General features: G+C 39.9%; 1 long non-coding RNA gene across 1 annotated transcript in view; it reads right to left on the bottom strand.

Annotated features, from left to right (window-relative positions):
• Positions 1 to 4,874: 4,874 nt before the first annotated feature.
• LOC138760166 (uncharacterized) overlaps positions 4,875 to 25,042 on the bottom strand; it is a 29,440-nt gene continuing 9,272 nt past the window's right edge. Inside the window, exons 2-3 of the long non-coding RNA XR_011355479.1 lie at positions 9,985 to 10,104; positions 4,875 to 5,225 (exon numbers count right to left, since the gene is read on the bottom strand). This is a non-coding gene — a long non-coding RNA (uncharacterized lncRNA). The remainder of the gene's footprint in view (positions 5,226 to 9,984; positions 10,105 to 25,042) is intronic.

Genomic DNA, 25,042 nt, shown 5'->3' with positions numbered 1-25,042 from the left:
CGTACCTAAGTAAAGATCTGGACCCACTGCAATTTGCCCATCATCACAATTGCTCCACAGCAGATGCAATATCGCTGGCTTTCCACTCAACTTTGGATCACATCGGAAACAGCAATTCATACAAATGGCTGCACTTCATCGACTACAGCTCGGCCTTCAATATCATTATTTCCTTCAGTGCTGGTCAATAAGCTACAAACTCTTGGCCTCTGTAACCCACACCAGCTGGATTCTTGACTTTCTCATCGGAAGACCACAGTCAGTACAAATTGGAAAAAAATGTCTCCTCTTCACTGATTATCAACATAGGCGTACCCCAAGGATCCGCATCCCAGGCCCACTGCTCTACTTGTTATACACCCATGACTGTGTGGCCAGGCACAATTCCAATGCTATCTACAAGGTTGCCAAGACACCACAGTTGTCGGCAGAATCACAAACGGAAATGAGGAAGGGTACAGGAGGGCAATAGATCAGTTTGTTGAATGATGTAATGACAACAACCTTGCAGTCAATGTTAGCAAAACTGAGGGGATGATTGTGGACTTCAGGAGGAAGTCAGGGAAACATGACTCAGTCCTCATCGAGGGCTCAGTAGTGGAAAGGGTCAAAAACTTCAAATTCCTGGGTGTCAACATCTCCGAGGATCTGTCATGACCCTCCACATTGATGACATCACAAAAAAAGGCTCGCCAGCGGCTATATTTTGTGAGGTGTCTGAGGCGGTTCGGTATGTCACCAAAGACTCTCATAAACTTCTACAGGTGTTCCGTGGAGAGCATTCTGGTTGGTTGCATCACTGCCTGGTATGGAGGTGCCAACACTCAGGACAAGAATAAGCTCCAGAGGGGTTGTTAACTTGCCCTGCAACATCACAGGCACCAGACTTCACTTCCTCGAGGATATCTACTTTAGGCAGTTGTCTTACAAAGGCAGCCTCTATCCTCAATGACCCCCACCACTTAGGCCATCCCCTCTTCACTCTGCTACCAGCGGGGAAAAGGTATGAGTCTAAAGACGAGCACTCAATGACACAAGGACAGCTTCTTCCCCGCTGCCATCAGATTCCTAATCAATGAACCAAAGACACTGCCTTACTTTTCGTGCCCTCTTATTGTTAATATTATTTTTGATAGAAATGCTGTAAGACGGTAAAAATGTGCATGTTTGCACATGATGCTGCCACAAAACATCGAATTTCATGACTTGTTCATAAGATTAATCCTGATTCTGATTCTGATCTCAGAATGCAATTGGTAAAATCCTCCATTCAAACTGATGAATATCCATCTCATAACTACACTAAAATGACACAGTTTTACCAAAAAGCTGACAAATAAATCTTGAATTTTTAAGGGACGATGCATGAATCAAACACAGGCATACAAGGTGTTGCTTTATTTAAATAAGTGAGTTACAAAATTGTCCTGTGTAATTACAAATCAGCATCTCATTGGTAAGACTGTGTAGGAAATGTCTTTCATTCCAGATTTTTTTTAACTGCATTTAAGGCCTTGCTGTTGTGTAAACAAGGAAGGGGTTGTATAGGTGCACACAATGGTTATAGATAACTTGATAACATATGTGACTTTATGTAAGTGAATATCGGTACCAGGTGTGGCAGAAGCAGGCAAAGAGCATGTCTTGTGACTTGCAGGATGGATTCTTCTTGCAGGTGTTTGCCATCTAGAAACTTTCTTGTATTAAACATGAATTTTGACTAACAAAGACCTACCATACTTCTGAAAGTGAGGAAAAGACTACTTTTTAACCAGGTATAAAATAATGGCGTATTGGGATTCATAACTGACAATGAGAAGTGAAATTTGGTGTTGAAATGACCCTGGTCCTTATAAAAATTGCAAAATCAGCGCCATTGGTGTATTTCAAAGACTAGAACTGCCTCTTGTTTGAAAACAAACAGCAGGTTTAACTGAATCAACAAAGTGTGTCTGTGATATTTAAATGTAATTGACAAGTTTTCTTTTCCACTTTCATTATTTACATTTTAGCACTTTATGTAAGGGAGAATATCTTATAAAGATGAGAATATTGCATTAAACAGTGTGTATGTGGAGATTAGAAGCACTCCTCTCCAAGTCATATGGTTCCTTGTTGAAATATTTTATATATTATGAAAAATACACTGATATCATCCCTCAATAAATGATGCCCAATGACTTGTATTTGAAATCTAAAGAACTGCAGATGCTAAACATCTGAAATAAAATAGAATTTGGTTGCACAAAACCTCATTTTCCAACTGGGCACATTGCAATCCTTGGGATTCATTAATGAATTCAACAACATTAGTTTTGAAAAATTAATTTTTAGGTTTTGGACACCACTTCCAAAGCCAGTATTTATTACTCATTTCAAATTGACCTTGAGAAAAAGAATAGTGATCCATTTTCTGCACTGCTGCAGCTCCTCTGCAAAGGTATTCTGACAGTCTGTTGGGTAGGGTGTACCAGGATTCATACCTCGTGGAAGGGCTCAACCCCGAAACATCAATAATATATCTTTACCTCCTATGGATGCAGCGAGACCTGTTGAGTTCAATGTTTGTGTTTTTACTACGATCGCATCTACAGACGTTTTTGCTTTACTCCTTTTGTTCCTGAATTCAACCCCAAGAAAGATGAATTGACTGTGGTATTTTTCCAAGTCAATATGGTCTGTGATTCAGAGGGAAAACTAGAGAAAGTGTGTGTTTCCATTCTCCATCTATCCTCATCCTTCTGGATGTGGAAATCACAGGTTTGAAGGCTCTGACAGAATTTTACAGATGGTACACACTGTGAAAACTGTGTACTAATGATGCATAGTCAATCTGTATTCCTCAAGACTGACCAGTGGCTCCTGTTCTTTTTACATAAGAAATAGGAGTGTGAGTAGGCCATCTGGCCTGTCAACCCTACTCTGCCATTTAATTGCAGTTGATCTGGCCGTGGACTCAGCTCCACCTACCCGTCTGTTCCCCACAGTCCTTAATTCTTCCACTGTTCAAAAATCTATCTATCTGTGTTTTAAATATATTTAATGAGGCAACCTCTACCTCTTCCTTGGACAGAGAATTCCACAGATTCACCATTCTCTGGGAAAAGCATTTTGTCTTAATAACTATGCCACTGAATCTTGAGTCCCCTCCTTCCCTCTTCCCCTCCTATGTCCCTTCCTTCTAATCTCAGCCACCAGTGGAAACCACTTTCTTGACTCTATCTTATCTATCCCTTTCATAATTTTATATTTTTTTATCAGATACCCTCATTCTTTAGAATTCTATCAAGTGTATTCAAGCATTTTCTCCTCGTATGCTAGACCCTCATTTCCAAAATCAACCTGGTGAATCTCCTCTGCAACACCACACAAACCAGTACATCCTTCCTCAAGTAAGGTGACCAGAACTGTTCATTGTTCTCAAGGTGAGGCCTCTCCAGTACCCTATACAGTTGCAACAGAATCTCACTGCTCTAAAATTTAATCGCTCTAGCAATGAATGCCAACATTTAATTTGCTTTTTTGGTTACCTGTTGGACATATAATTCATGCACAACCACCCCAAAGTCATTCTGTACAACAGCATGCTGATTTTTTACACCATTTAAATAATAAATTGATCTATTTTTTTCCTTCCATTTACTGACATAATACGACATCCATCAGACCCTTGCCCTCTGCACAATTTGCTTTTCAACTCAATTTAGTGCCATCGGCAAACTTAAAAAGATTGCCCTCAGTCCCCTTCTCCAAATCATTAATGTATATCATGAACAGATGTTAACCCAGCTCTGACCCCTGTGGCACTCAACACAATCAGATCCCTGCAGCACTAGCCAAACAGAGAACCACCCATTTATCCCAAGTTTCAGCCTTTCATGGTTAACCACTCCTCTGTCCATGCTAATAAATTATCCTAAAATCCATGCATCCTTATCTTATGCTGAAGTCTTTTTATGTGGCACCATATCTAACTCCTTCTGAAAATCAAAGAATTCAACATCCACTGTGTTTGTTAAACCCTAAACTTCAGCATGTTTATCAAATATAACATGCCTTTTCTGAATTCAGGCTACTTCAACCTGATGGAATAATTTCTACTCAATTGTCTCTATGTTCCTTCCTTAATGTTAGGTCTGAGGTGAAGAAATCCAGGATCCATTTACACAGTGGGTTATTGACACCCATGTCTTAGAGTTTGATGATCAGATTTGAGGGGATGATGTTGTGGTTGTTGTATGCAAAACTATAGAGAATAAATGGCATCCTGATGTATGCATCTTTGTGTTCAAGTGTTCCAGGGTTCCAGTGAGATGGCATCTGCCTGTTGCCTGCTGCAAACAAATGGGCATGGATCTATGTCACCTCTCAGACAGGAGTTGATATGCTTCAACACCAGCCTTTCAAAACAATTCATCATTGTGGATGTGAATGCCCCTGGTTGGTAGTCATTTAGCATGTTACCATACCCTTCTTCGGCACCGGTGTGATTGAATCCTGTTTGAAAGAGGTAAGTGTAATGAATGCAGAAATATCACACAGGAATGTCAAAAACTAAAGGAAGCTTCCTCTGCTTTGTGCGTGAGAAGATTTGATTAACCCTGTAGATAAAGAATTAATATTAGACAATAAGACCAAAGCCAAGGCTGCATAAACACAAAGGTACCTGATATATCTCCAAACATCACCTTAAATATGTAAGGACCGAAATTTAAACGAGATTAACTGTTAATGTGATTAACTGTTTGACACAATTAAATTACATTCCTAAGAAAAAGGTAGAAAGACTGATGCTAATGAGAAACAGGAAAAAGCCACCTCAAAACAACCTGTGTAAGAAACTTGTGAAAAATACACTGCCAAAAAGGACCATATAAAGTGTACCAAAATGCTGTATTCTTTGAGTAAGGCTTAATGCAGGGAATGAGTGACACTGTCTACTCTTCTTTGTACCCCTTGATCCCACTAGTATATAATAAAGTTGGTTGTTTGTTCCATGGTTCTGCTATTTGTTCTGTAACAGTTTGGGCTGACTATCACATTGGCGTAGTTGGCAGGATCTCACTGGGATGATTGCCACAGATGAAGTAAGAAACCGGGACTTCAGATGGAGTTGACAGCATGCCTCCGAAACACTCAAGCCCAGGCTCCATAGCTGACTCCAGACACTCTGCAGTCCCTCATCCGAGGTTGATCTGGTTCCCTTCTGAGATCCGATAAAGAACCTAGGAGTGAAGACAAGGTAAGAAGAATATAATTTTGCATGCTTGTTGTCCACCTGGGTAAATTTTAATTGTGAGAATCATTTTGGAAATCAGGCTAGGGAAATGGGACAGACTATGGACAAAAGTGATGGAGGTGCCCCAGTACAACATATGTGTTATTTGTATTTGAACCATGGTAAGGATTACTCTCATTTATCAATGGTTTTGACTAAGAGATTAGAAACAAGGAGAAACGTGAAACATGGGCACTATAGCAAAGGTAGAAAGATTAATTTTAGAAAAAGCTACACCAAAAAAGTGGAACAAAAGAATTAAAGGATGGAAAGAGGAGGCCCACAAGAAGTGGGAAGGGAAAAAAAATAAAAGCTGGAGGGATAATGAAAGTCACAAAGGGATAGCAATATTTACTCAGTATGTAAATCGGAAAACCTGGCAGGTATTGCAGTCAGAGTATTACTGGAATGATAAACAAGAGAGGAAAGAAAGGAAACCAAGACAAAGGGGGAGACAACAAGGGCATCAGATGGTGGATAAATTAACACGTTAGAAGGAAAGGATCCCTGTGAGCCCCTTGTCAGGTATAGTGACCTATTCATACATGAGGATGATGAATAGGAATCATTGGATTCCTAGTCGGCTTGCCCACTATGTGCCACCCCCGCCTCCGATTTACCCACCTCCAGTACAGAGACCTGTCCCTGTTGCCACCACCCCAGTCCTCGTCAAACAAAGCAGAGGAAGAAGATGAAAGAGAGAGAGAAGAGGAATGGTATGGGGAGATAGATGAAGCATTGGGAATATGCCCCAAATGATGAAATAAAAAGATGAAAAGGCTACTCCCAAACAGAACTGTTCCAAACCCAAGGGCTGGATGGGCAAACCAGTGTGATGCCATGGAAGTATACACTCCTTGGAAACTGCAAGAAATGTAACTGATGGCCCAAAATACTCCAGATAGAATTAAAGACCTTCTGTAAGTTTTGTGAATGTACATTCAACCATGACTATGCTTGAGACGCACCCACAGGATTTGTTTTCCTTTATACATCCCATTTTGGACTCAGATGAAAATGACAAATGGGACCAGGTTATGGGAAGGGGAGCAGCAGCAATCACAGATACCCTAAAACAGGTATCAGAATGCAATATCTGCAGAAAAAAACAATCCCAGAAAGGCATTGCGATACCCAAAGGGAGTAACACACATTCCACAAAGGCTGTTTAAGAGCATACAGATTGACTTTATTGAGATGTAAATATTGTTTAGTGATAATAGATGTTTTCAGCTGATGAATAGAAGCTGTACTCGCAGTAAATGCAATAGCAGCAACAATGGTGGGGGATAATACTGCAAGAATTAATCTCTAGATTTAGATTACCAGTTACCATAAGTTCTCACAATGGGCTGCATTTTATAGCTAAGATAAATGAGGAGACTTTTGGGGATCGATACTGCATTATGGCAGCATCTTGCTGATATTTATTATTGTTATCGTAATACCGCGTGTAACCTGATTAAATGCGTATGGCAAAATGGCATACTGCAATTGGTTATCATGGAAAAAGGAGGGAATGTGAAGAATGCAGAAATATCACACAGGAATGTCAAACACTAAGGGAAGCTGCCTCTTCTTTGTGTGTGATGCAGATATGATTAACCTGCAGATAAAGAATTACCATTAGAAAATTGGACCAAAACCAAGGCTGCATATATCTTCAAAACAGCACCTCACGACATCACCATAACTATGTAAGGACAAGAAAACTTAAACGAGATCAACTGTTTGACAAGATTAACTGTTACCATGATTAACTGTTTGACATAATTAATTTACATTCCTAAGAAAAAGCTAGAAAGACTGAGATGCTAATGAGAAACAGGAAAAAGCCACCTCAAAACAACCAGCGTAAGAAACTTGTGAAAAATGCACTGCCAAAAAGGACCATATAAGGTGTACCAAAATGCTGTATAATTTAAGTAAGGCTCAATGCAGGGAACAAGTGACACTGTCTACTCTTCTTTGTACCTCTTGCTCCCGCTAGCGTAATACAATAGAGTTGGTTGCATGCTCCGTGGTTCTGTTGCAGCGTGGGCTGACTATCACATGGGTACCATGGCCTCTCAGAGTGATGTGTTCAAGATATCCATGAATACATTGGTCAGTTGGTCAGCACAGGTTTTCTGTACTTGGCCAGGTACTCTATCCAGACGGGATGGTGTCCTTGGCTTCACTCTCCTGAGGATTATCAGAGGATATGGGGTGCGGAGTAAATTTTCCTTGTTTGTGTGATTAAACCAAGCATAGAAGGCATTGAGCAAATCTGGGATTAACACTTTGGTGTCTCCAATTGCACCTGATTTTGTTTTGCAGCAGGTTATATTATTTAAGCCCTGTCACAGTTGTAGGGGAACCTTCATTGTTTCCATCCCAATCCAGAATATCCATTCAAACCCTTCCCAACTGCACTTGTAAACAATCCCCCAAGGTCATTGATCCCAGACCTGAAATTACTTGCATTTCAGAGAGCCACCAAATGTTGTGCTCTACATCTCAGACCCAGCTCTGTTTCTTCTATCAGTGCAACCTCTACACTTCTCCAGAGAGATCGGCTTTGATTGTCAATTGATTCACTGCACCTAAACCCACTGTATTGCATTGGCCACACTGACTTCTACCCTATCACAAATATTCCCAATGTTCACCACCCCTAACTTCTCATCAAATTAAAACATTCTGGTTTTATCGAATTTCCACTTCTGATGAACATTTATCAACCTGAACTAATGAACTGCTAATCCTTTCACGCACACTGCCTGATACTGTATTATACCCAGTATTTTCTGTTTCACTTTAAGTAAGTCTGTAATATAATTAGTAAGGTTTTACAAAGCTGATGAATTTCTTTAAATTCATTGACCATGTTATTGAATGTGTAAGTTTTTTCATTATGTGAATGATATTCAACAGAGGTGTAAATTCAGTGGGAGATGTTGTTCCTGATGGAGTTGGCCCACCATCCATGCTATTCTCTCAGATGTATCTAATTTACATTGATTTGCTGAACTATTCGTGAGAAATGTCAGAGGTCAGGAAAACAAATACATGCCCATGAACTAATCCCTTGTAGTTGTACCTTAAGGGAAAGGTACATTTATTGTGTGACACAATTGACACCAAGGTTAAACTGAGGCAAATAGATAAGTATTTAAAGATAAAAGAAATTGAAAGGGTACAAAGTTAGATAAGAAAAAGGAGATGTCAACTAAGTTACAGTTAGAGAGATGGAGCCAGTCACAAATCTGATGGGCTGAAAGGCAGACCTCAAGGCCGTGATGTCTCAGGTGCTTTGATTTATTATTGCATTCTCTAACTGGTTAGTCATTGATCACATGTTGTGAGTGAGCTGGAGATTTTAATATTTTGATCATTGCCATGGCTACTGATAAGAAGACACTTGAAAGATGTTGAGGAATTTAATTTCCTCAGTCATTATTTTTAGTGCAATGTTTAACATGTCCCTCTTAAATTTCAATCTGCACTAATTGAACACCACCAGTAATTCATTTCTTGTGAACCATTTTTTGTTTAGTGCCATCTTTAAAGATCTGCATTATCAGGGATGTAACGTAAACATACCCTTGGAAAGGGTTACAGCTTGGCATTTAATACCTTCCAATGTTACAGGTTTGCATTAATGTAAATTAGTGAAAAAAATATGCAGTTTTTAGTATAATGTTCAACAATAATAAAATGCATAATCCAGAGCAAAATAAGGGTTAGAAACGGAAACACATGAAGAAAGACATTGCAGGAATGGAATTGTAGAGGAGCCACAGAAGTTTCCTCTAGGTCCACAGAGGGAAGATTCACACATGGCCAACACAGAAGTTTATGCATATCTGGCATAATTCCACGGCCAACAGGGAAAGGAATTTCAGGAGGCTGAGCTGAAAGCAGTAACGTTTTGCGCAATCTGCCTTCGTAATTAGAACTGCTACTACAAAATAAAGTGATGACTGAGATTTGAAAGAGGCAGGAAGTAGAATCGTGAATGGATTTCATGTTTGCTGAAGTGGACATCAAAGCCAATATTCGGTGTAATCAGGGACAACCCCCCCCCCTCCCACCTTTTCCCAGATCAACCCATAAGAAAGTAGACATCTGATAGAGGAGAATCCATAGCTATCTTCCCTGGCAGACACCACAATAGCAGGACAGGTAAGTACTGTAAATCTAAATAATGCTCAAGCAGGCCTTTATCCTATCATTAAGTCATGTATTCTTGGTCAAAGACCAAATGCATGCATGCTTCAGTGATACATACCAACATCAAGCATACATTACATACTCCTATATAACACTGCATTATACCATGCAGCCTTCATATGAAGAAAAATCACATGAATGGAAATATGCAATTCAAATTCATTTTTGTGTTAGCATGCTTGGAAGTATAAGTCAAGCTTAGAACTTCTCCTTCCATTCAATCATATATATAGAAAAAGATACATGCCATGTAACTAGGCAAGTATAGTATGTATCTATGGAAATATATGTATTAATTCAAGTTTAAGTTTAGTCATCTTATTGTCCTTGTACATATACAACCCAACAAGTACACACACACACACAGACACACAAACAAAGAGCAATCCAAAATAAGATACGTAAAAATAATTTACGGGTTTCTAGAATTGTTGAACAGTGGAGAGAAGCTGTTTCCCAGCCTGGGAGTGCTGGTTATTATGCTCCTGTACCTCTTCCTTGAAGGAGGTGTCTCAACGATACTGCAGGCTGGATGCTAAGGGTCCCCAATGATTCTCTGAGCCCGCATTAAGCACCGCTCCCTGGAGATATCGTCGGTATTGATTTGAGGTCTATAATCAAAGGAGGTCAGATTAATGTGCTTGATCAACTTAAAACAGAACACCAGGGTATATTTTTGGTTAATGGCAGCCTCTCAGATAAAGTCAATTATAAAAAAAGTCAATTATAAAAAAAGTTCTGCTATCCAACATCACAGCCTAGATTAGCTCAGTAACCTTTGTCATGCACATGCTCAATGATGAACTGCTGAGCAATAAAGCAAAGCAAACAGTACTTCCTATGTCTTTGCCCACGTTTTTGACTTCTGTAAGTTGGATTGTTAAGATTGTGAACAAGATGACTGAGCAGACCTGCATAAATAAGTGTTCACAGATCAGCAGAAGGCATCACAAGAAGAGAATAACGATGCCTTCTTTTTGCCAACTTGACCGACCAAGTTATGAAGGTCAGGGATTTCCCTCAGAATTGCTCATTCTTCAACACGTGATGGAAATGTGGCAGGAATCCATTACACCTGTTGAACCTGCCTGGCAAACATATGGAGCTGAAGCAAGAGTTCCAAGAAAATGTTTCACATTAATGTGATGGCGCATAGTGTTCTGTTGCTTTAATGATCACTGAGTGTTTCACAATATTGTTGTTAACTACAGAGACTCTGACATAAAAGTGTGGAATGTACAAAATTTAATTTTATTTAAAGTTTAATTCTTCCGAACCAATTAGAGTGAAATTGGTGAAACTTTCTCATAGATCCATTCACCTTGCCCCAGATCAAGAAGTGGACCAGAAATCCTTTGAATCCAGCCCCATGATTTTCAGGAACAAAGGTACGTCGTCAGGGATCCACCCCCACCCCCCACCCTTTCCCCTACACCCCCCTCCCCCATCCTCTGTGGCTTGTCAGGAGGCAAAGATCTTGGTCAAAGCTCCAGCAATTGCTTCACTTACTTCTTCTTCCAATAGCCTTTTCAATGACCCTGAAGGGATTCTCGCAGAATACTATCAGCCACGCCAGGGATACTAGATGCAGATATGAGCATAGGCACAAAAATTGAGGCTAATTGTGTAGCTGCATCTGATCATTGCCAAAGCATGTTTTCTCAAAAGCTATTTGTTCCTGCCTGTATTTACTTACCTTCAAAAGCAGTATTCGTACAAGCCCATTCCTCTTGGATTTACAGTGCAGAATAATACCTCAATAATGTGGCAGGGTTGGCCATGGTGGTTAGTGCACTGCTATTACGGTGTCAGCTATCTGGGCATGATTCCGGCGCTGTCTGCAAGGAGTTTGTATGCTCTCCCTGTGACTTGCGTGGGATTTTCCTCGGTGCTCTGGTTTCCCAAATGTACAAAGTTGCAGGTTAATTGGGTGTAATTGGGCGCAAAATGTTTCAATGGCCAAAATCAACTTCTTTCATCCTGTAAATAAACTTAAAATTACAAAAATTAAAGCTTACAAGCGAAGCTGTTAACCAATTCAGATCAGTAAAGTCTGGGCACATTAAAGCTTTTAACAGCCCCATCGCAGTTTGGCGAATCCAAGAGTGCAATAAAATTGAACACCCTTGAATGGTGCAATTAATAATTAGTGAGAAAGCAATTTATGGACTTGGACCATATAAAACATTGGCCAGCACAGCTATAGACATTGCAGGGCTGCCAACACCCAGCATTCCCCACTCCCATCATATTTCTGAATGGGTAATGAACCACAGACACAACATCACTTCTTTTGCATTAATTTGTTTATTTTTTTTAAGTAGCATATTTACAGAAATGTAATTTATAGCAATTTTTGCACAATATTGCTGCCGCAAAATGACAGATTTTGTGGCACAAGCTGATTCTGACTCGCTTGGATTATGGAATAGTTGCAGGCCATCTTCACTTTGACTGACATTGGCCTTGTCATCTCCAAAGTGTTGACTGGCTGCAGGACTGATCAAGCAAAGAAAACCACTGAACAGATGGATGGTGCTTCTGTAAATTTGATCGGCAGCTGAGCTAAAGCCTGCAAAGATTGTGGGTGACAAATTAATAGATACTGCCATGTTCCTGCTGAGGTTATCTGATAACTTTGGTATTAATCTTTATATATTTTAGTCATCCTTATTAAAAGGGCAGTGAGAGGGGAGGACTGAAGGAAATCCCCATTGATATCAATGGAATAAAAAGAAGAATCGAAACATTGAAAACTGAATGGTTCCCTTCCTGGTAAGAATAACTCCAAGAGAACTCATTTGAACGGAATAAGGTTAGCACACAATAGATGGGAACTTTTTTGAACTTACAAGTTCCAAGCTAACTTGAAATCGTACCATTGTATTGCTGAATTTTTCATATTTTGTGAGAGGTAGGACAAATCCCAAAAGGAAAATACCTTGAAAACTTCATGCAAGGTGCAGAAAAATTATATTTGTGATTGAAGCAAAAGCAAGGAAAGCAAAACCAACCTATAAAGAAGTAGGAAAATGCCTTCAATTAATCCAAATAAAATACATGGCAAAGGAGGCTGTTCAGACTAGCAAGTAATGCTGGCCAAAATATTGGCAAATATCAAGCTGGGCCCAGCTCACGACCTGTGGTCACCTCCTGTACTTGCCCCTTCAGTGCCCCAACCACTTGTGCTTACATGGCTATCAGCAGACTTGAAGCCTCACCACCAATAAACAGAGTGAGCCACAAATGATGCAACCTGAGCACCTAACGGCCATCCGACAGCTTGTGCTGTTAGACATCCTGCCCAATGACGAACAGTCACAGAAACGGTTGAAGAAAAAAACAAAACTCTTGCAAGAATCTCTCTGTAACCAAAAGAGTGCTTTGAAAAAAATCTGCTATAACCTTCCTACTGTAATATTTTAGGCCTCCCAAATATGGGCATATAATCCCATAAATTGTGTTAAGCAACTTATCTGTTGGGTTCAAAGAGCATCAAGGCTGGACACGTGTTATCACAAACAGTGGGCTTTATTTATGGAGACGGGAATTCACAGAAGAGCACACACTCACACAGACCATCCCTGAATAATGCACAAATAACTACACATTGGGTGCAAATAAATCATTACTAAAAACTCCCAGTTGGGAAAGTGAGGGTTAAACACGCAGAAACATCAACTCTCTCTATCTGTAGTAGGCATAGCCCACTAACAAGCAGCAAGTTAATTACAACTTGTAGAGCGGGTCGAAAGAACCAAAGACTTGATCCAAACCAAGGCTTTTATTAACTAGAAGACTGAAGCGTATCACATGTAGGTCAACCAGTCCAGAATGACCTGGTCTGGCTAGGAGCAATCCTTTAAGACCTGCCAGTAGGCGTGGCTACGCTCTCAGCCAATCACATCCTACACTACAATCTGTACATAGACACATTGGTGATAGAATCTGTACTATCACACAACTAATAAGTATATCAAGTGAACCTGATCTCCAACATTGCCCATGGCTCGGGATCTGGGATGGGCTATTTGGATTCAGCCTTCTGGAACTGCCCGTGGCCTGAGCCTGGAGTTCAGTGATGGTCTCTGAGCAGTAGCAGCAAACAAAAAGAGAGAGGGCAGAGCTTTTGCAATGCAAGACCTATCCATGTGACCTGAGAGGACCAATCATGCATCAGCCTCACCTGCACTGACTGACAGGTGAGGTGACTTCTGACTAGGCTCCAGCCGGAGAGGTCACATGACTCTCCACAATCCACACTTCATCATCTCTCCTCCTGTATTCAGAACCTTGAGGATGGGCAAAATCCCATCACCCCTTATTATAAATAGGTCAATTTTAGTGCCAGTTATGGATTTGATCACTTATATATAAGCCATTACCAGAAAGCATTAAGAAGGAAATGAACCTAAGTGTCTTTCTGTGAATTTAAATGTGAGAGTGACCACTCAAGTTCAGATCCTTTTCCAGACATAGAATACAAATTTTTGGGCCAACAATTAATGCAGTCATGGGAAACTGCCACAATTTTTGCGGTCCATCTCAGAAAAGGCTGTGAGCTAAGACCCATCTGCCCTCTCAGGTTGAGGTAAAATCAAAGAAATCGTGGTAAATGTTTGAAGCAAATGGAAATCATTTGGTCAATATGAGTGTGTCAGTTAAAAAAAGTTTTCAAAATAAGGTCCTTAGCCCTGCCATTCGAGAACATGTCTAATCACTGCCTAAATGTGAGAAGCATTCTGCCTTTACCACCATTTCTTGCAGTGACTTTCAAACCCCTGACACCTGTAAAAACAAAATTCTCATATCACAACCAATCCTCCTATTAATTACTTAAATTTATGTCTTCTGGTTTTGAACTTTGTAGTAAGAGAAATAAGAAATTCCTATTTATTTTATGTAGTCCCCACACTCAATTAACTCTCCCCGCAAACCCCTCTCTTCCATTGAAAACTGCCCTTGTTTTTCCAAGCACTTCTCCTCTTACATCCTCTGCAGTGCAATCACATCTTTCCTATCTTGCAGGGACCACAGGTGTATGCAGTATACAAAGCAGTGGTCTAAGTGATGTACTCAGTCCTAACTTAACCTCCTTCTCTTTTATTCTTGCTTTGGCTAATGAAGAAAAGTATCTTTTGTATCTTTTCCACCATCATACTGAATCTGCCCTTTTACTGATCTTTAATAATCTGCCATTTATTAAATATTCCCTTGCATTTTTCCACCTCCCCATGCATCATTCGAAACTTCCTCGGCTTGATTTTATATTTTCCGCAATTAATTGACCAGATCATTTATTAAATTTTATCAGGTGGAACAATGATGCCCTCGTTCTCAAGTTGTTATCTTACAGCAGCAATCAAACCAGGTTCAATCCTGGAGTTTGTGTTTTCTCTTTGACCACATGAGATTATTCTGGGTGCTCTGTTTCCACCCGTGTCCCAAAAAGTGCCTGGAGGTAGTGGTAAATTAATTGATGACTCCAAATGAATTTGAGTGCACAGATAAATGGTAGAATCTGGGGGAAATCAATGGTATTTAAGAAGAATTGGTTGAAAGAAAGAGTAGCTAGTGGACACTTGCTGAATCGTCTCCTTCTATGACCCCTATAAGTAATGAGATATTCCCCACCATCTGAAGGTTTGTCCACTTTGTCAACTTTGCAGTTCTAACAGCATCATCTATATCTTATATCCACTATACTTAGGTTAATATTATAAATATATATTACAAAAGGCATCCTTTGTGCCTGCCCGACAAACTTTCTGCGGATTTTCCCCTAATTGTACACTTCAAAATCGTACCTTGTAATTTATTATATATTATTATGCCTTTTGAGCACCAATTGTCTCCAATATTTCTGACATTACAAAAGTGACTACACTTCAGAAGAACTTCTTTGACTGTAAATGACCTCGTGACATCCTTGAGAACATCCTGAAGAAGGCAGGATGATTAGCGTAGCAGTTAGCACCACACCATTGCAGTGCCAGCAACCTGGGTTCAAATCTAGCTTTGTCTGTAAGAAGTTTCTATGTTCTCCCCATGCGTATGTGTGGGTTTTCTCTGGCTGCTCTGGTTTCCTCCCACTCTCCAAAAACACACGGTGTTGTAGGTCAATTAATGTATTTAAGCAACATGGGCTCATTTTTTAAAAGCAGGAAATGTAAACATGCATGTCTTTCTGAATGTCAAGACCAGCAATTCCTTTAAAGGTCACAATCAATGAACATATCTTTTGCCTAATTTAAGATCTGCTTTTGGCTGAAAGTTACTTCTTGTATGTCGCCTTTGGCTGTTTCATTCTCTGTAGATTGTGATGGCAACTTCAGGAATGGATACATATGTGGAGAAACGGGAATGTTCTCTGACTTGCTCTGCTCCACCATTAGCTTCATGAAAGTGGATTCTCACTGTCTGTCTCTCTCCATTGAAATGAACTGAAAGAAAGACATGCATGTTTTTCCTTCTTATTAACCTCATAACCATCATTCATCCTCTTTCTGAGGACACTGATGACCAGAACTTCATTGCAAGTGAACATACAGGACCAGCTAGATAAATACGACGTAAGGCATTGTTCACTTGCAATGAAGGATGCCACAGATAGACTAGATAAACAAATGAGAAACATAAAAACTACAGATGCTAGAATCGAGAGTGAATCAAGAAAAAGGGTCAGGATAGAAATGGACAGTCAACAGTTTGGATCAGGATCCTTTATTGAGCTTAGAGCAGGAAGGGGTGATATTAAGTGTATTGGCAGGGGGAAAGAAAAGGGAATAAGAAGCTGGGGAAGGGCTGAAGTGTTAGGGTATAGACAGAAGGTGGGAGAGGTGCAGAGACAGGTAGAGGCAAAGAGCACTGGAATGGGAGGAGGGTTAAAGGGGAAAGCAAGATTATTGTGAGCAGAACAGGCCCTAAAATACATAGCTGTGGTTGGGGGATGCCAGTAATGGATAGTCTGACATGGCCATGTCGCCAAGTACACTGGCAGAAGTGGAAAAGTGAATGGTATTATCTTAAGAGAGATCTCTGGGCTTGTGTTTCTTAGAGTGACTGACATCACTGGGTTCAATATCTTCAACAATCCTGGTAATGAATTGAAAGGAGGGGAGTGGAAGACTTCTGGACCACAATGTTCTGGTCTGTTATGTCATTTGTAAGCCCCTTTAGTCTTTCAGACAGCCATCTGAGCTTGCACAGCAATATGCGGATGTTGGTCGAGCACTGCATTTACACTACTGAAGGTTATGATTTGGTCATCAGGCATTGGGCCATGGTCGGATGCTTAACAGCATGGAAAAACAAAGGGGCTTTGGGATCCAAATCCATATATCTCTCAAGGTTCCTACGCATGTTGATAGGATAGTTAAGAAGCCTTATGGAATCCTAGGCTTCATAATTCAGGGGATTGAGTTCAGGAGTCAAGAGGTCATGTTGAAACTCTACAAATCTCTGGTGAGAGCACACTTAGAGTATTGTGTCCAGTTCTGGTCACCTCATTTTAGGGAGGATTTGGAAGCTCTGGAGAGTGTAAAGAAGAAATTTACCAGATGTTGCCTAGATTAGAAAATAAGTCTTATGAGCAAGGTTGGCAGAGCTGAGATTTTTCTCTCTGGAGTGTAGAAAGATGAGAGGTGATTCTGAGAGACATAGATAAGGTAGACAGCCAGAGTTTTTTTTGTTTCCAGGGAAGGAATAGCAAACACCAGAATACATCTGTACAAAGTGAAGGGAGGAAAGTTTAGGGGAGACATCAGGGATAAATATTTTACAGAGTTGTGAGTGCCTGGAATCTTTTGCCTGGGGTGGTGGTGGAGGATGAAACATTGGGGGCATTTAAGAGACTCTTAGATAGGCACATGGATGAAAGAAAAAAAAAGAGGATTATGACATAAGAAGGGTTGTCTTTATTTGGTAGGAATAAGTCAGCATAACATTGAGGGCCGAAGAGCCTGTACAATGCTGTAGTATTCTGTGTTCTATGATCTATGTTAAAAGTATGCAAATGAGGTTGGCTAAACTCTGCTCAAGGCCAGGCACTAACTGCATGTTGAATGCATAGAAGTCAAAGTCATCGCAGTTTAGGAAATGGTTCAAAAGTGATGCCAACCAGGTGACCCATACCCAAGTTGACAGACAGGTTGTGGAGTAGGGGATTAAGACTCACTCTGGGCCTCAGTACCGAGGTGGAGCATCAATGTTCTCCCTGCCCTCAAAACAAGTGAAAGCACTGAAACTTGTCATCTTCTTCAGAGTCCAGCTCCATCTGAACATATCCATTGCCTAATTGACCCCAGTGTTCTGCTTCAGTCAAGTATACAAGATGAATAGAAGGTAGCCCATAAATTTGGCTGGAGATGGAATGATCTGAACGTGATTGTTTTTGAACATTTTTCACCTGAAAAACAGGCAAAGTGATATTGAACTTGTCCCCCAAAGGTCTTATATGCAATAATGTTCCTCGTATCTGAAGATTGCAAGTTCACCTACCTTCTCACATTTACAAGGATGGCAAGGCACCATTCAGGCTCACTGACACCTCAAAAAGTGAACACCCAACCTATTCCAATCCACTGATTTAATGTTTTCTCTATAGAACTTATATCTTGATAAAATAACTTTCTGTGAGGCTATTAAATACAAGTCTACAACAAAATGTGAGTGATTTAGCAAGCTTTGTGCACAGCTGACAAGTGGAAACAATGTGCCAGTGCCATCAGAAATATAATCTTTTTAAAATACTGACACCAAGAACATACTCTACCATCAGTTCACTGCCACAGTATAACCCATTGTCTCAAAATTTGAGAAGTTCCTTCACAACTGACAGTTGAACCTGGATAATTAAACTGTTAACCATGTACTGCAGGGAGCAGCGTGGCTATAAATCTGTCTTAGCTTGGTTCTTCCTCTTTGTTTAAACAAACCCCAGGAGAGACTGATGAATGGCACTTGACACTATCCAGCTCAGCTGATAATGGATTAGATCAACACAATAGGATGTACACCTCTTCTCCTGTATGGATTTCTTAAGATTCTTAAATTTTGACTAATCAATAACATACGTGTCAAATTCTCCTTTATTCTCCTGGTCGCAGTTTTATCTAAATGCAGAACAGGAAGAATTCATTCAAAATCCAGCAGTAGCAGTAATTTGTTGGCACGGTCTGGGAATGACTGCCTGATGCTGATTAATCTGTTTCAGTTTGGTGTGGGGGAGGGGTCTGTTTGGCTCTCTACTGCAGTGTTCAGTATCGTTTCCTTGCATTTTTCATAACTTATAAATTATATTAATGTGTTTAAGTAATCGTACATAATCATGAAAGCAAACTGGTACAGAAATGTCTTAATTCACTTGTCTTTAAAATGGTGTCTGCGAAATCCCTATTTAGATTAAACAGTATTAAGGGAAGCACAACTTTGCTAATATTGAATCTCAAATATTTCCCTTTTTTTAAGAGATATGGAATCATTTTGTTGGTGGGAATAGATTTTGTTAACTGGACATTAACCCATATTTTCACATTTTCTTCCTTAATATTTTAATGGAACATCTGGTATAAATATTATATAAATAGTGCTGCATACAAATATATCATTATATTTTGTAGAAATTCCTCCCCATGCAGTAGAAGGAAACTCAAATACTTCAAAAGTGAGAATTTACCCTTAAATAGTGAATAAAAATGTATCTGTTCCAATAGATTAATTCATCAATCTTTATAGTGTCAACAGATGTATCTGCACTAACTTCTTTGTAACTGAATCAGTGTTGGTGTGAATGTATTTACATTCACAATAATCATTTCTAGCTTTTGTGTGATTTTTCATGTACACCAGCAAATTTTTGAGAATGTTTGAATTTGCACCACAACTTCATCATTACGGCAAATCTGAAAGGAGAATATCATTTATGGAAACAGTCTGTGCAATTATCTATTCCACATTTAATTCTACATTTACCAGACTTTTCTTTAATAAATAAAAATAATGCAAAATGACAATCAAACTCTTAGTACCTGGACTGTGATCACTGCAAATTCAGATTGCAAACAGATGGTAATGCATGCAGCAAAAGAATTTCTTTGTAGTTTCAGTGAAACAAACTTAAAAAACATGTATGAATTAAAACGTTAAAAGATAAATTCAGTTTATTTCTGATGTCGATCAGCAGTTTCATTTTTAATCTGTGGAAACACTTTCAATTACACATGTTTCATGTCATAAATGATAAGTTGAAGCAATGCTGATTCCGAGGATTTCACTAAAATAATTTGAAAAATTATTGGTTTCCTGAAAGAGTTTTGTACTGTATAAATTACAACTGTTCTCCTGATCCATCAGGGGGAATTTTCTGTAGTGAAAGCTAAGACCCAAGATCGCTCAGGCTTGATATGAATGCACTCCGTTAAAACAGTGTACTTACAGACCTTAATTTAAAAAAAATATTATTTTTCACACTATGAACCATATTAACCAAAATACACACAAGCATTTCACTCTTGAATATTTTCTCCCCTTTTTCCTCCTCCCTTCCCTCCCTCCTTCCCAACCCCCTCCCTACCCACTCTGAAAATGAACAAGAAAATTGTGTCATCTACTTTTACACACTGGGTCAGTTCATTTCGTCTTCTTCTCATTCTATCATTTTAGGGGGTGGAGGTCCGCGGTAGGCCCTCTCTGTTGAGTTCCATGTACGGTTCCCAAATTTGTTCGAATACTGTGACAATATTTTTTTAATTATATATTATTTTTTCCAATGGAATACATTTATTCATTTCTATGTACCATTGCTGTATTCTCAAGCTATCTTCTGATTTCCAGGTCGACATTATACATTTTGTTTGCTATAGCTAAGGCTATCATAATAAATCTTTTTTGTGCTTCATCCAATTTGAGGCCTAGTTCTTTACTTCTTATATTACTTAGAAGAAAGATCTCTGGATTTTTTGATATGTTGCTTTTTGTGATTTTATTTAATACCTGATTTAGATCTTCCCAAAACTTTTCCACTTTCTCACATGCCCAAATTGCATGTACTGTTGTTCCCGTTTCCTTCTTACAGCGAAAACATCTATCTGATCATGTTGAATCCCATTTATTTAACTTTTGAGGCGTGATATATAGCCTGTGTAACTAATTATATTGTATCATGCGTAACCTCGTGTTTATTTTATTTCTCATAGTTCCGGAGCATAGCTTTTCCCATTTTTCATTTTTTATCTTTATGTTTAGATCTTTTTCCCACTTTTGTTTGGGTTTACAGCTTATTTCATCATTCTCTTTCTCTTGCAGCTTAATGTACATGTTTGTTGACCAGAAGGAAGCAGCTTTGACTATGTGATTACAGACACAATGATAATTAAAAGATTTATAACAAACATGTACATCAAGTTGCAAGAGAAACAAACCTTAATTTTGACTCCATAGCTGTCTTTGCTCCACTGGCATTTAAAGTTTGTACAGTGAGGGAAGGGGGAGGGGGCACACAAAGCAGGCCTTTAGTGCCAGATGGTCATATTCTCCCCCATAAGAATTAACATGAATTAAATGAGCTCATCCCTTTTAAATTTTTTAATTTTAGACATACAGTATGGTAACAGGCCATTTCGGCTCACAAGTCCGTGCTGCTCAATTTACACTCAATTAACCTCCACCCCGGTATGTTTTGAACGGCGGGAGGAAACCAGAACCCCAGGGAAAACCCATGCAGACATGGGGAGAACATACAAACTCCTCACAGACAGCGAGGGATTCGAACCCCAGTCGCGATCGCTAGAGCTGTAAAGGCGTGACGCTAACCCATCCATTCATAAGAAGGGTGCAACTTTAAAGAAATTGGCAATTCTTAAGGGCTCAGGCCACCCATGAGGCTACTTAACAGGATAGGAGCCCATTATATAACAGGAAACATACTAGCATGGGCAGAGCATTGGCTGATTGGCAGCAAATAGGGATTTGGAATGCAGGAATCATGTTCTGGTTGTTTGGCAGTTATTAGTGGTGTTCCACAGTGGTTGGTGTTGGGGCCACTTCTTTTTATGTTGTATATTAATGATTTACATTATGGAATAAATGGCTTTGTGGTCATTTGCAGATGGTACAAAGATAAATGAAAGAGAAGGTAGGGGAAACAGGGAGGAAGACTTAGACAGATTAGGAGAAAGGGGAAAGAAGTGGCAAATGAAATATCATGTCAGAAAGTGTATAACATGCACTTTGGTAGAAAAAACAAATGGGCAGATATATCTTAAATGGGGGAAAAATGGAAAATACCCAGACACAAAGGGACCTGGGAGGTAACAAAATAAATTGATGAGGATAGGGCGGTCGATGTAGTCTGTATGGATTTTAGTTAGGAATTTGACAAGGTCGCCCAGGAGAAACTTGTTCAGAAATTCATGAGGCATGGGATTCATGGAACTTTGGCTGTGTGGATAAAAAAAATAGGCTGGCGTGTAGGAAGCAAACAGTAGTAGTGGAAGGATAGTATTCTGCCTGGAGGTTAGTGACCAGTGGAGCTCCACAAGGATCTTTTCTGGGACCCCTTCTTTTTGTGATCTTTATAAATGACCTAGATAAAGAGGTGGATGAATGGGTCAGTATGTTTGCAGATGATACAGAGGTTGGGGGAGTTGTGGATGGTGCTGATGGTTGCCATAGGTCACAAGAGGATATAGACAGGATGCAGAGTTGGGCGGAAAAGTGGCAGATGGAGTTCAATCCAGATAAGTGTGAAGTGATGCATTTTGGAAGGATAAACCGGAAGGCTGAGTACAGGGTTAATGGTTGGTTACTTAGGATTGTGGATTAACAGGTTGACTTTGTTCAACCTGTCGCACAGGTTGACAGGATAGTTAAGATGGTCTATGGAATGTTGGGCTTCATTCAAGAGTCAATAGGTCATGTTTCAACTCTACAAATCTCTGGTGAGACCACATCTGGAGTATTGTTTTCGGTTCTTGTCACCTCATTATAGGACGGATGTGGAAGCTATGGAGAGGGAGCAGTGGAGATTTACCAGGATGTTGCCTGGATTGGGAAATAAGTCTCATGAGACAAGGTTAGCAGAGCTGGGACTGTTCTCTTTGGAGCGTAGAAGGATGAGAGGAAACTTGATAGAGGACCACAAGGCATGGATAGGGTGGACAGTCAGCAGCTTTATCCCAGAGCAGGAATAGCAAATACCAGAGGACACCTGTTCAAAGTGAATGAAGGGAAGTTTCGAGGAGACATCAGGGGTAAGTTTATTAGACAGAGAATTATGGATGCTTGGAATGCCTTGCTGGGGATAATGATGGTAGTTGAAATATTAGGAGCATTTAAGAGACTCGATGGGAGAAAAATAGAGGGTTACGAGGTAGGGAAGGTTTAGTATTTTTTAATCAATTTTTTTTTCAGGAATATATGGATTAGCACAATGTCGAGGGCCAAAGGGCTTGCACCGTGCTGTCATTTTTTTAATATATATGTTTGATGTTCTATGCCTTCATACAGGACATTCTGAAGGTAAACTTCCAGTTTGAGTCAGTAATGAAGAAGGCAAATGCAATGCTGGCATTCACTTCAAGAGGAATAGGATCTAAGAGCAAGGATGTGATGTTGAGGCTTCACTTGAGTATGGTGAGCAGTTTTGGGCTCCTCATTGAAGAATGGATATGCTGATGCTGGAGAGGGTTCAGAGAAGGCTCACAAGGACGATTCTGGGAATGAATGGGTTATCATATGAGGAGCATTAACAGCTCTTGGCCTATACTCATTGAAATTTAGGAGAATGGGGGGGGCGGGATCTCAATGAAACATTTTGAATGTTGAAAGGCACGGGCAGAGTAGATGTAGAAATGTTGTTTCCCATGGTGGGAGAGCCCAGATCAAGAGGGCACAATTTTAGGATTGGAGTTTGTCTGCTTAGAACAGAGATGTGGAGGAATTTCTTCAGCCAAGTGGATGGTAAATCTGTGGAATTTGTTGTTGGGTGTTTTTAAGGCAGAGATCGATAGCTTCTTGATGAGCCAGGACATCGAAGGTTATGGGGAAAAGGTGGAGGAGTGGGATTGAGTAGTACAATGGATCAGTTCATGATTAGATCGTAGGGCAGGCTGAATGGGCTGAATAGCCTATTTTTGCTCCTATGTCTTATGGCCTTAAGCCTGGACATCCCACCTTTCCCCTGGCACATTGGTTTCAAATGATCAAATGGTGCATGATGACAGATTGAAGTGCTCTCCTTGACCTTCCTCCAATATGAATGAAAGAACTGGAAAGACAGGATCTTCCACCCATACAGCTCAACCATCCCCCTCCCCCTCATTGCTGCCGTCCCCTCCCTCCTTTCTCCACCTATCCCACTCTTTTGTTCCGACACTTCCGGTATTTTCTCATACTTTGATGAAGGGCCCAAGCCCGAAATGTCAGTTCTGTATCTTTCCCTTTGCTACATAAAGGACATTCTTTGACCTGCTGAGCTTCTCCAGCATTTTGTGTTTTTCTCCAACAGGCGGCATCACCAGACACAAGACATTGCATCCACATATTTCTGACATAAAAATTATAATTGTTAAAAGTGCCATATACTTTTTTTTTTAATCACAACATCTGACTGTGTTAAAAGCTGCAATAATATTACAGAGAATTAAAAAGACGATACAGCAGGACCTGGCTATTCAGACTGACTTGTTTGTGAAGATGCTACACCCCGTTTGACTTTTCTCCAATCTATCTCATCTCACTGTATCAGCCTAGATTTCAATTGCCTTTGCTCTTATGCACTCATCGCAATTCCTTTGAAAACATTAAAGCCATTTGCCTCAATTCCTTCCTGCAGTGCTGAGTTCACATTCTAACCACTCACAGGGAAAAAAAATGTTTTTAGATTTATTGGTAAATATCCTGTATTTATGGATTGTAGTCTTGGATCCTTCCACAGATGAAAGCATTTCCTTCACAACTACCCTCAACAAAATATTAATTTTAAATAACTTCACTCCCACATCCACTTTTTCTTTAAAAAAGCCCCAAATTTTCAACCTTTTCTAAAGGGGTAAATACCCCCCAACCTGATGAAATCCCTGAGCAATTGCCCTCAACATTTATTTTATTAAATATCTGAAGCACATTTTGGCTACTAATATTCAAGTTGTCCTGTTATCAGTGTCTTCCATCTCACAGTGCCATCTGTTGAGTCTGGCATTACACATAACTAAGCAGTGAACATATGTGCTTGTTTTATCTGTCAGTGAGCAGTCTTTGTGACTGTGTACATATATGACAGACAGCTCAACGAGGTTTTACAGCAGTCAAACTGATAGCATTCCTAACGCAACAGGGTTCACTCTACCACTGCCACATTTCTCCAATTTAAGGTGGACTTTAGCTTCTTTTTACGACTAAATCTGAGCTCTGAGCACAGCTGCATTAAGTCCAAGGTAAAATGACAGCATAATATACTGCATTCGAAGCAGTGTCGCAATGAAAATAATGAGAGCTGTACAGTAGCTCCAATTTGGAGTGGCCCGTCCCTCTGATGGTAGTTTGCACAAA

The sequence above is a fragment of the Narcine bancroftii genome, chromosome 4, assembly GCF_036971445.1.
Source record: "Narcine bancroftii isolate sNarBan1 chromosome 4, sNarBan1.hap1, whole genome shotgun sequence".
NCBI lineage: Eukaryota > Metazoa > Chordata > Chondrichthyes > Torpediniformes > Narcinidae > Narcine > Narcine bancroftii.
This window is presented reverse-complemented; position numbering and strand designations above follow the sequence as displayed.